Genomic DNA, 13,796 nt, shown 5'->3' on the forward strand with positions numbered 1-13,796 from the left:
AAAAAAATTTTCGGCTTGCCCTTTGGAGTATGAGGTCGATAACATTACCCATTGGCCATCTTTGTGTTGCGACATTCTTGGTACACCACTCACTGCATATTCTTTCTTTTCTAGTGCATAGCCGTTCCCATATTTCCTTTATTACTCTCACAAACTCTTTAACATATTCTCCTGTCTTACCCTTCTTGTTTTTTAACACGTCGAACGGTGATGGCATCTTACTATCTCATATGGTGACAATATTATTCATGTGATGTTTTGAGTTGTACACTGAGATCACATACCTTATAAACATCCCAATTGCAAAGGCACCACCACTGCATAGTATCCTAGCATTTTCCCTATAGTTCTATGCACTCTTTCCGTTCTTCCATTAGCTTGAAGACGTAAAGGACTGGTCCTCAATTTTTGCACATGCAGAATCTTACACAATTCCCTTAACAATCCCAACACAAAGTTGATGGATTTGGGGATCCATCACTATCGTCTCAGGTACCCTGAACTTCAGTATCCAATTGTTTACTAGCGCTTGCGCCACTGTTGCTGCCTTTTGGTTGGGCATCGCGACCATCTTCACATATTTCGAATAATGGTTTATAATCATGAGTACATATTTATTCCCTGCAGGTATTTTGTTGAAAGGACCTAAAATATCAATTCTGAGCAATTGAAGTGGTGCTAATGCTTCAGGTAATCTCTGCAATGGTACTCTCGTCCTACACAAATCCGTTGTGTGTGCACACTGCATGCAGTTCCGTAGATACGGTCCTCGTCCGACTTCCTGTTTGTCCACCAGTATCTCTTCGCTACTCTCATGATGGTAGACCTACATCCCCGATGACATGTGAACACTTGATCATGCGTTCCTATAATATTCCATCCCTTATCTTCGCTGGCACCACCACTTGTGGTCCCAACTTAGCTTCTCTGCATAGCAACCCACCTTGTATACAAAACTGCGACTGCTTAGTAAACTGCTCACATTCGCTATCCGTCTTCTGTGCTGTCTGCCTTTCCTTAAGCTCATTACCACTTATTTGTAACAATGCTACTTCCTTAATTAATCAGTTTGCATTCCAATGTTCTTTTCCAGGTTTATGTACGACCTCAAAATCAGACTCTCTCAATCATATTGCCCATCGTGTCAACCTGCTAGGTGGATCTTTCAAGCCGAGTAACCATCTAAAAGCTGCTTTATCTGTTATCACTCGAAACTTTTTCCCATAGAGATAGCACTTGATGTATGTGATTCCATAGATAAGGCTCAATATTGATTTTCTCTTGTCGCACAATTCCTCTCTGCTGAGTTCATTTGCTTTGAAGCTAAGGCAACTGTGTGCTCTATGCCGTATATTTCTTGAAGTAACACTTAACCAGGTGCATGGTTAAACGCATCGCGTGACAGAGTGAAATCCTTATTGAAATCTGGAAACACCAAGATCGGAATCGATGTCAAAGCGTCTTTCAGTTTCTCAAAAGCACTTCGATGATCCGTTGACTAAACATTTTTGAACTTTTCTTTAGTAATTGTCAACGATTTGGCAACATCCACAAATCCTTTTATGAATCTCCTAAATAACTAGCAACTCCAAGAAACGATTGTAGTTCCTTCACCAATTCAGGTGCAGAATATTCACGTTTTGCTTTAAACTCAGGTCTGTCCTAAAGTCATTCTAACTAATTATGAGACCAAGATACGGCACCTCTTTCGACACAAAATTTCATTTCTCTGTACTCAATGTTAAATTCGCGGCTCTGTCTCGGGGATACTTCCCTGTGCTGCTCCATATCACTCGCAGACGATTGTATCATCAAGAAACACAATGCATTGAGGTGGTTTCAATCCTCTGAGAGCTCTGTCCAACAACCTCCAAAACGTCACAGATGCCTTTTTCAGTCGGAAAGGCATCCTCTTGGATTGATAATGCACCCACAGTGAAGAAAATGTTTTTTGTTGTTTGTTCCTCCACAGCAACTTCTAGCTGATGGTAGCTACTCCCGAAGTCTATCGTTGAAAGATACTTACACTGACCTGAATAGACCATGATTTCCATAAAGTTCAGCAAAGGCTAGGCATCCATTATAGTGTTGCCATTCAGGTGTCGATAGTCACACAAAACCTGTATTTTCGTGATCCATCTGCTGAATTCTTGAGAATAACGACAATTCCGGTCCCCATTGGGTGATTACTTTTTTCAATAATCCGTCCTTCTGCTGCTGGTCGATGAGTTCCTCCAGAATCGGCTGCAAGTACCTCAGAACTCGGTATGGTAAACCTGTGATTCATTTCCTGTAGGCATTCGGTGCTGTGCAATAGGCGTTGCTGGCAACGGACATTTTGTAAAAAAACAAATCCCTCATTTCCAGCAGTAACTCTTCCGTTCATGCCTTATCATTCCCCTTTAGATGCTTCACTTTACCTCGTAATGCAGTTTGAATGGCGTCTGGCTCTTGTCCTGTGGCTGATACCTAATGTGTTCCACTCTTCCTCTTACAGGATACCCACGTCAGCAATCAACAACCCCTTAGTTAACCTTAAATCCTCGGCGCTGAAATTATCCACAAACACAGGTACTATTCTATCATCATTTACCTTCTGTGTGCGTACAACACTTCTTTTCACTAAGCAACCCGCCTGATCGAATACTTCATTTACTTCCTACAGTTCCACTAAACACAACATCACTACCAGTAAGTTAGACTTAAGATTAGCCCAAAGCGATTTACCAGTTTCCGTATGTACATAATTGTGTGAACCAAGTCTTAGTATGATTGTTCGCGGTTTAGATGGTTTGTCATACTCGGCGGACTTGTCTTGCGACATCGCTACACTGGCAGTGGTTTCGTCCAGCTGAAACATTTTTCCGTCAAGCTCCACTATGTGTTGCCGAAGATCGATTTTGACGCAATACCGTTGCAAGAAATCCAATCCCAGAATCATGTCATAGCCCTCAATCACATGTGGCACAATCCCTACCCATTGTCTGAACCGGAACCGTACAACTAAGTAATCCCTTTTCCCATTTTCTTGCATATACGTTTCGGTAGCAACGCAGACCTGGAATGGAGAGGAGGCTACGAGCCACGATGCATTATTTTTCTTTACAAGCCACTGTGCAGACCCGTGTCGAAGGAAAGGAATGGGTTATAAGTATCAAGGCCACTAGGGACACAGCGCGGATCTCAATAGAGCTGCGTAGCTTGTGTGGCCACAGGGGGCCAATGGCGCTTTTACTGCCTCAGGTGTCGCAAGTGAGAGGCGACTGCACACTTAACAATAATTAGATGGGCCAAATTGTCGGAGGCGGAGAGGGAAATTTGCAGTTAAAACAGCATGCGGCACTCACAAGAGCAGTGCATGATATCTACATATATACACTGAAGCGCCAAAGAAACTGGTATAGGCATGAATATTCAAACACAGAGATATTTAAACAGGGAGAGTACGGCGCTGCGGTCGGCAACGACTATATAAGACAAGTGTCTGCCACAGTTGTTAGATCGGTTACTGCTGCTACAATGGCATGTTATCAAGATCCGAGTTTGAACGTGGTTTTATAGTCGGCGCACAAGCGATGGGACACAGCAGCTCCGAAGTAACAATGAAGGAATTTTCCCATACGCCCATTTCACGAGTGTACCGTGAATATCAGGAATACGGTAGAACATCAAATCTCCGACGTCGCTGCACCCGGAAAAAGATCCTGCAAGAACGAAACCAACGACGACTGAAGAGAATCGTTCAACGTGACGAAAGTGCAACCTTTCCGCAAATTGCTGCAGATTTCAGTTCTGGTCCAGCAAAAAATGTCAGTGTGCGAACCATTCAACGAAACATCATCGATACTCGTGTACCCTTGATGACTGCACGACAAAAAGATTTACGTCCCGCCCGGGCCCGTCAATACCAACATTGGACTTTTGATGGCTGAAAACATGTTGCCTGGTCGGACGAGTCTCGTTTGAAATTGTGTCGAGCAGATGGACGTGTACCGATAGGGAGACAACCTCATGAATCCATGGAGCCTGCATGTCAGCACGGGACTGTTCAAGCTGATGGAGGCTCTGTAATGGTGTGGGACGTGTGCAGTTGGAGCGATATGGGACCAATGATATGTGTAGATACGACTGTGACAGGCGACAAGTACGTAAACATCCTGTCTGATCACCTGCATCCATTCATGTCGATTGTACATTCCGATGGACTTGGGCAATTCCAGCAGGACAATGCGAGACCCCATACGTCCAGAATTGCTACAGAGTGGCTCCAGGAACACTCTTCCGAGTTTAAATACTGCGGCTGGCCAGCAAACTCCCCAGCCATGAACATTATTGAGCCTAACTGGGCTGCTTTGTAACATGCTATTCAGAAGAGATCTCTGCTCCCTCGTACTCTTCATGGTGTCAGTTCCCTCCAGCACTACTTCAGACGTTATTGGAATCCATGCCACGTTGTGTTGCTGCACTTGTGTGTGCTCACGGGGGCCCTACACGATATTACGCACGTGTACGAGTTTCTTTGGCTCTTCAGTGTATATGAATGATAGTAAAGGCCTTGGCCTCCCGTAGAACGCCCTCTCATTGGCGGAATATTCTGAAAATTTCGGGGGAAGGGAGACTGCACCATTTATGTCATTTCTCTACGGAGGTGGAGTTAGCTGATGGGACGATTGAAAATAATGTTTTGAGAGAGGGAGAAATACATTAATTCCGGTATGTGCCAATTTAGTTGGTAGACTCCAGTTTTGGAGGGAGTCAGTGTTCTTCATAGAGAAGGGTGCGGTAGCTCGATATATGCAATTTGCGGACAAGAAAGAGTTCTCGCTCCGAAACGTTGTATTAATACATGGAGTGCTTAATGCTCCGTGGGACGTGGAGACTTTGATCACAATGGACTCTAAATAGATCAGCGTTAAATAAACCAAGTGTCTCGTGTATTCTCCAAGTGGAGAGACCCAAGAGAGTCTTGTTAGTTAATAAGTTCTTGCGAGAAATGCGAGGGTATCACTGTGCACGTCGTTCCATCAACCGGACGAGTGTAGACACTCGTTATAGACAGACTGGGAACAGTCTTATGCTTCACAAAAGAACTCGGTGAGAGTAATTGACTGACACTAAAATCACGATTAAGCAGTTTTATAGGTGCATGTGCAGTCGTCTGGTGTCCCGCATATCCGACGACACACTGTGCAGCAAAGGTAATTGACGCATTGCTATCGCACAGGGAGTATGTTACATATGATGTTGTCATAAGCGTGTCTCTTCATCCAGTTCAGTGTTTATTTTGAAGAGTGTGATAATTCCTCTTTCGTGCTGCGTTCAGCCGAGCAAGATCATAATGCTGAACGTCAGCTAGGAACGGTTGTCCAACTACATTAATTGACGTGGTTTAACTATAGTATGTTGCAGAATCCAGTTCTGCAGAGTTTACTTCTGTTCTTACTTATTTGTTTTAGCTTATCGGCTAGCAAAGCGTTATAATCTATAACTATGTGATACTTGCATCAAGATTCGTGTGTCCCTTTTTAAATTTAGTTATCAGTAAACCATTTCTATGCTGAAGCATTTTGTAAACAACATGATAGTAAAAGCAACATAACAGTAAAGGGAATAGGTTATTTGTCCTAAAAGTAGGCTACCTACTCTCGATAAATTAAATTGATAGGTGGAGAAACTCTTTCAGGAATCCACAAATAACTATCCTTTTGATATCTGGCAGGGCCAGAACATAAACACTTCTATATACACTCAGAGCGATCCTTGCATGCCAAGAGGTGGGGAGAAGACTGTAAGAATCGCCGGTACTTGAGACCCTATCTGTACTCTCCTTGATATTTCCGAAGGCAACCCTCTTAAAAATGCGTTCAGCGCCCTGTTCTCAGCCTCCAGTAAAATAACTTGATTCACGTTAGCGCTCTGCGTCAACTCATATGTACAACCATTGATCTTCCTTATTCTGTCTGCAAATTCTTCTGCTCATTCCGTGTATCTTTTTGTTACCATGCCCAACTGTTCCCTAAAATGTCTGGCACTAGACCACGAGCTGCGGAGATAATGGTACATGGTAATACTTAATATTACAGATAACAAACATCAGTTGCTTACATTTCCATGCAGCTAACCTCGACATGTGACATCGATAGTAACTAGTGCCCTCTTTACTGCTGTCATTTGTGTTATTTTTTTTAGCACTTATTTAAGGTACAATGTGATAAAAATACGTAAAATTACAATTGTATCCCGAAGCAGTAAACTTTGTACATTCAGTCAGGCAGCAGTAGCCGGCCGAGACACAAGCAGCAACAAGGAAGTAACCGATTTTGTGACTTTTACGAGTTTTTAAGCAGGAGCGAATTTTATAATATCATCTGTGTGCTTTAATAGTTTAGTTTCTTGAGTTTCTGCGTGTTTATTTAATATCTACCAGCCACAGTTCTCGCGTTTTCGTTTGCTTCGGAAAGTAAACCGATTTTGTGACATATTACTTCCTAATCAGGGGCGAATTATTTAGTTTCACCTGTGTGCTTCGGTAGTTAGGTTTTTGAATATTTGTGTATTATTAGACACAGTTCCTGCGTTTTCGTCAGGATCTACAGTAGAGTTGCGCAGCATGGGCCGATAGTCCGTTTATCTGCATAGTTTAGTTTTCCACGGTCTTTAATAAGTACAGGGACTGCGGTTGTTGTGTGCGGATGCGAGCCGAGTTGGTGACACTTCACTCGCAGCTTCAGTCTGTGATGGCTTCGGTTACACAGCTTGAGGCTGCGGTGGATGGGCACCACTGTTGTGGGCCGGCCGTGGGGATCCAACGGACGTCCAGCACGTCCGAGTCCACCGATCGGTCCTCACCGGTGGCCAGCCCAGTTACTGCTCGCACTGAGGTTGACCCCTCACCTGTGGTCGAGTGGGAGTCACCCGGGGCGTAGCAGGCGGCGAAAGACTTCCCAGGGGGCGGCACGTAAGGCCTCCCCGATTTGTCTGACAAACAGGTTCCAGGTGCTGTCTGTGGCTGACTCTGTCACTGGGCCAGATGCTGTCGCCTGTCCTGTTTCAGAGGAATCCTCTCAGCCTGCAAGATCCGGACAATCACAAGAGTGGGATTATTGATAGTTGGGAGCTCCAACGTTAGGCGCGTTATGGGGCTCCTTAGGGATGCCATGTAGAGCACAGGGTGCAGCAACTGCAGGTGGTTTCTCACATCGGTACCAATGATGTATGTCACTTTGGATCAGAAGAGATTCTGTCTGGTTTCGAGCGGCTAACAGAAGTGGTAAAGGCTGCCAGTCTTGCTTTCAAGATGAACGCAGAGCTGACCATTTGCAGCACACTCGACAGGACCGATTGCGGACATCTGGTGCAGAGCCGAGTGGAGGGTCTGAATCAGAGGCTCAGACGGTTCTGCGACAGTGTAGTCTGCAGATTCCTCGACTTGCGCCAAAGGGTGGTTGGGTTTCGGGTCCTGCTGAATAGGTCCGGTATCCACTATAGGAAGGAGGCGGTTACACGGATAGCAGGGGCTGTGTGGGGTGGACTGGGTGGTTTTTTAGGTTAGAGGGTCTCAGGAAAACACAAGAAGGGCTACAGTCACAAAGCGTGCAGGCCGAACACAGGAAGAACGTAGATACAGGTACCATTGGAATAACAAGTATAAACTGTCGTAGCTGTGTTGGGAAAGTACCAGATCTCCAAGCGCTAATAGAAAGCACCGATGCTCAAATCGTTATGGGCAGTGAAAGCTGGCTAAATCCGGAGATAAGTTCAGCCGAAATTTTTGAGAAGAACTCAGCGGTGTTCCGAAATAATAGGGTAAAAATGGTTGGCGGTGGTGTGTTTGTTGCTGTTAGAAGTAGTTTATCTTGTCGCGAAATTGAAGTTGATAGTGCCTGTGAGTTAGTATGGGCAGAGGCCATTGTTGGCAACCGGAATAAAATAATAATTGGGTCCTTTTACCGACCTCCCGATTCAGATGATACAGTTACTGAAAGGTTCAAGGAAACTTGAGTTTGATTTCAAACACGTACCCGACTTATATAACTATAGTTGGTGGTGACTTTAATTTACCCTCGATATGTTGGCGAAAATACATGTTTAATTCCGGAGGTATGCATAAAACATCATCCGAAATTGTGCTAAACGCATTCTCTGAAAATTATTTCGAGTAGTTAGTTCATGAGCCCACGCGAATATTAAACGGTTGAGAAAACACATTTGACCTCTTAACAACAAATAATCCTGAGTTAATAACCAGCATCAAAACGGATACAGGGATTAGTGAACACAGGGTTGTCGTAGCGAGATTGAATACTATAATCGCCAAATACTCCAAAAATAAACGACAATGCGCCTAGTTAAAAAAAACAGATAAAAATTCACTTGACGCCTTCCTGAGAGACAATCTCCGCTCCCTCCAAATTAACAGTATAAGTGTAGACCAGATGTGGCTTGAATTCAAAGAAATAGTATCGGCAGCAATTGAGAGATTAATACTAAACAAATTAAGAAACGGCGGTGCTGATTCTCCTTGGTACACAAAACGGGTCAAAACACTGTTGCATAAACAACGAACCAAACATTCCACATTTAAACAGACGCAAAATCCCCAAGATTGGCGGTCTTTTAGAGAAGCTTGAAATTTAGCGCGGATTTCAATACAAGATGCTTATAACAGTTTCCACAGAAAAACTTTGTCTCGAAACCTGGCAGAAAAACCATAGAGATTCTGGTCGCATGTGAAGTACGTTAGCGGCAAAAAACAATCAATAGCGTGATAGGAATGGGAATTTTATCGAGGCAGTGCTGCCAAAACAGAGTATTCCAGAATTTGAATCGAGAACAGCTGCCAACGTGAATAACGTAGAAGTGAATATCCTGCGAGTAGTGAAGCAACTTAAATCATTTAATAAAAGCAAGTCTTCTAGTCCAAACTGTGTGCCAATTACGTTCCTTTCAGCGTATGCTGATGCATTAGCTCCATACTTAACAATCATATACAGCCGTTCGCTCGACGAAAGATCCGTACCCAAAGACTGGGGAGTTGCACAGGTTACACCAATATTCAAGAAGGGTAGTTGGAGTAATCCTATATCATTAACGTCGATATGCAGTAGGATTATGGAACATATACACTCCTGGAAATTGAAATAAGAACACCGTGAATTCATTGTCCCAGGAAGGGGAAACTTTATTGACACATTCCTGGGGTCAGATACATCACATGATCACACTGACAGAACCACAGGCACATAGACACAGGCAACAGAGCATGCACAATGTCGGCACTAGTACAATGTATATCCACCTTTCGCAGCAATGCAGGCTGCTATTCTCCCATGGAGACGATCGTAGAGATGCTGGATGTAGTCCTGTGGAACGGGTTGCCATGCCATTTCCACCTGGCGCCTCAGTTGGACCAGCGTTCGTGCTGGACGTGCAGACCGCGTGAGACGACGCTTCATCCACTCCCAAACATGCTCAATGGGGGACAGATCCGGAGATCTTGCTGGCCAGGGTAGTTGACTTACACCTTCTAGAGCACGTTGGGTGGCACGGGATACATGCGGACGTGCATTGTCCTGTTGGAACAGCAAGTTCCCTTGCCGGTCTAGGAATGGTAGAACGATGGGTTCGATGACGGTTTGGATGTACCGTGCACTATTCAGTGTCCCCTCGACGATCACCAGTGGTGTACGGCCAGTGTAGGAGATCGCTCCCCACACCATGATGCCGGGTGTTGGCCCTGTGTGCCTCGGTCGTATGCAGTCCTGATTGTGGCGCTCACCTGCACGGCGCCAAACACGCATACGACCATCATTGGCACCAAGGCAGAAGCGACTCTCATCGCTGAAGACGACACGTCTCCATTCGTCCCTCCATTCACGCCTGTCGCGACACCACTGGAGGCGGGCTGCACGATGTTGGGGCGTGAGCGGAAGACGGCCTAACGGTGTGCGGGACCGTAGCCCAGCTTCATGGAGACGGTTGCGAATGGTCCTCGCCGATACCCCAGGAGCAACAGTGTCCCTAATTTGCTGGGAAGTGGCGGTGCGGTCCCCTACGGCACTGCGTAGGATCCTACGGTCTTGGCGTGCATCCGTGCGTCGCTGCGGTCCGGTCCCAGGTCGACGGGCACGTGCACCTTCCGCCGACCACTGGCGACAACATCGATGTACTGTGGAGACCTCACGCCCCACGTGTTGAGCAATTTGGCGGTACGTCCACCCGGCCTCCCGCATGCCCACTATACGCCCTCGCTCAAAGTCCGTCAACTGCACATACGGTTCACGTCCACGCTGTCGCGGCATGCTACCAGTGTTAAAGATTGCGATGGAGCTCCGTGTGCCACGGCAAACTGGCTGACACTGACGGCGGCGGTGCACAAATGCTGCGCAGCTAGCGCCATTCGACGGCCAACACCGCGGTTCCTGGTGTGTCCGCTGTGCCGTGCATATGATCATTGCTTGTACAGCCCTCTCGCAGTGTCCGGAGCAAGTATGGTGGGTCTGACACACCGGTGTCAATGTGTTCTGTTTTCCATTTCCAGGAGTGTATTTCACTACAAGCCACTTGTGGGGTACAGTGTCAAAAGCCTTCCGGAACATGTGTTCAAACATTACATTACCGCGAAGAAAACGGTCTATTGACACACAGTCAACATGGGTTTAGAAAACATCGTTCTTATGAAACACAATTAGCTTTTTATTCGCATCAAGTGTTGAGTGCCATTGGCAAGGACTTTCAGATCGATTCCGTATTTCTGGATTTCCGGAAGGCTTTTGACACTGTACCACACAAGCGGCTTGTAGTGAAATTGCGTGCTTATGGAATATCGTCTCAGTTATGTGACTGGATTTGTGATTTCCTGTCAGAGAGGTCACAGTTCGTAGTAATTGGCGGAAAGACATCGAGTGAAACTGAAGTGATTTCTGTCGTTCCCCAAGGTAGTGTTATAGGTCCTTTGCTGTTCCTTATCTATATAAATGATTTGGGAGACGATCTGAGCAGCCACCTTAGGTTATCTGCAGATGATGCTGTCGTTTATCCGCTAGTAACGTCATCAGAAGATCAAAACAAATTGCAAAACGATTTAGAAAAAATATCTGAATGGTGCGAAAATTCGCAGTTGACCCTAAATAACGAAAACTTTGAGGTCATCCACATGAATTCTAAAAGAAATCAGTTAAACTTCAGTTACACGATAAATCAGTCAAATCTAAAGGTCCAGGTATGTTTTTCGTTTATTTTTGGAGGATTTGGAGGTTACAATATTCAATCTCGCTACAACTCTGTGTTCACTAATCTCTGTATCCGTTTTGATACTCGTTATTAACTCAGGATTCAACTAAATACCTAGGAATTACAATTACGAACAACTTAAATCGGAAGGAACACACAGAAAATGTTGTGGGGAAGGCTAACCTGAGACTGCGTTATATTGGCAAGACAGTTAGAAAATGTAACAGATCTACTAAGAAGACTGCCTACACTACGCTTATCCGTTCTCTTTTAGAATACTGCTGCGCAGTGTAGGATCCTTACCAGATATGGCTGACGGAGTACATCGAAAAAGTTCAAAGAAGTGCAGCACATTTTGTATTATCGCGAAATATGGGAGAGAGTGTAAATGAAATGATACAGGATTTGGGCTGGGAATCATTAAAAGAAAGGCATTTTTCGTTGCGACGGAATCGTCTCACGAAATTCCAATCTCCAACTTTCTCCTCCGAATGCGAATATATTTTGTTGACACCGACCTACATAGGGAGAAAGGATCACCACGATAAAATAAGGGGAATCAGAGTTCGTACGGAAAGATATAGGTGTTCGTTCTTTTCGCGCGCTATACGAGATTGGAATAACAGTGAATTGTGAAGGTGGTTCGATGAACCCTCTGCCAGGCACTTGAATGTGATTTGCAGAGTATCCATGTAGATGTAGATGTAGATGTAAAACGAGAAGGAAGTATTCAATCGTAGGTGGCGAAAATTAAAATACTATTAACATTTCCTAAAACCTAAAACCAATAATGATATTAAAAAACAAGTTATACATATGGAAACATACTGCACGAGAAGTGCACAATTATCGTTTCAAAATCGGCTTACATTATGAAAAGTAACTCGTATGGTTGTCGAGTATAAACCAGTGCTACGATCTCAAGGAAATTGCAATGTACAAAATCACTCGTCCCATCCAGCTCACCACCACCCTGAGATACCTTGGCCTCACTGTCGACCGTCACCTCACCTGGACCCCTCATCTCCTGACCATCCAGCAAGAAGCCCATTTCCGCCTCTGCCTCCTGAAACTCCTGTCTGGCCGAACATGGGGATTGCATCCTTCCACCATCCTCCACATCTACAAATTCCTCATCCGTCCTATCCTCTGTTATGCCAGCGTTGCCTGGATCTCCGCCGCCCCCCTCCACCCCCGCTTTTATAAGGCCCTCCAAGTCCCAGAACACCACGCACTCTGCCCTGCCTTCCCTATCTACATTCCTTCCCCCACACGACTCCTGTATGACCTCATCCCCTTCCCCCGCCTCTTCTATTTCCTCCAACATCTCCACACCCTTTACACTGTCTGCAGTTTTTGTCCCCCCCCTCCCACTCCCTGGTTTCCTCCTTCCTCTCCACCCCCGCCTGTTGCCGTACCTCTATTGCTGTATCCCTTCCTCTCTCTACCTCCACACCCTCCATCTCCTTCATCAGGACAATTTCCAGCACCTCCCCCTCCCAGATGTTGAACTTCGTCATGACATCTACCCTTCCTTCCAACTAACTTGGCCTTGTTCCCTCCCCCCCTCCCTAGGTCCCCCCTTTTCCTCTCCCCTCCTTCTCCCAGGGCGGATTTTCCTCTGTCGCCCCCTGAGTCCCTGCTCCCCCTCCTCGACTGTTTCCCTCCCATGTCCTTCCCTCCCCGGCTCTCTTCGGCGCGCCCCCCACCTGTTTTCCCTCCTCTCCTCCCCTCTCCCTCCCTTCTTCCCTTCTCCCTCATCTCCATGCCCCTAGCAGATCCTCTCTGTTTGCTCATCGTCATCAGTGTGCTATGTCACTGTTGTGTTTGGTGCTGTTCTTCCGTGGCATCAAGAACTGTGATTTCAATTGTGTGCTGGACTTGTACATAGTTTTACTGTCAGTAAGTGTTCTGTGCTACGCCATCCATTGATATTTTCATGCTCCGGCCATGCTTCACCTTGAGTTCTTTTAATTGTCCCAGTGTGTGGTTTTTTGTGTGTGCTAGTTTTTTATAGTTTTTATCTCCATTTTTACAGTCGCGCCCTTTTTGTCTGTTCTCCTCCATAATGTACCGCCTTTTTATATCTATGTACGCCATAATTTCTCCTTTATTTTATTTTAAATGTCTTCTATTGTATAATTAATGTCTTTCGGCTGAAGAGCAGAGCATATGCTGCTGCCAGCCCGCCCCAGTTGGGACACTGAAATACAATAAGGGAAAAAAAGTGTTATGCCATCCCCCTTCTTCTCCACCCCCAGCCAACTGCGGCGCCTTTACTGTTATATCCCGCCCTCTCTCCATCTCCCCCTCCTTTCCCAACGCAACTTCCAGCACCTACCACTCCTGGATGATGAGCTGTAACCTGACATTTACCCCTCCTACTAACTGTAACCCCACCTTCCTCCCCCCTACTCCTTAGGGCTCCCTCTCCCCTCCCCTTCCCTTCCCTTCCCCTAAGTGGTTTTCCCCCTCGCCCACCACATTCCTCTCCTATGGCCCCCTTCTGTGTCTCTGTGCTTCCTCCTGCCTTGTCTTCCCTCTTTATATTCCACCTCTTTACC

The sequence above is a fragment of the Schistocerca cancellata genome, chromosome 4 (genome assembly GCF_023864275.1).
Source record: "Schistocerca cancellata isolate TAMUIC-IGC-003103 chromosome 4, iqSchCanc2.1, whole genome shotgun sequence".
In the NCBI taxonomy this organism is placed as follows: domain Eukaryota; kingdom Metazoa; phylum Arthropoda; class Insecta; order Orthoptera; family Acrididae; genus Schistocerca; species Schistocerca cancellata.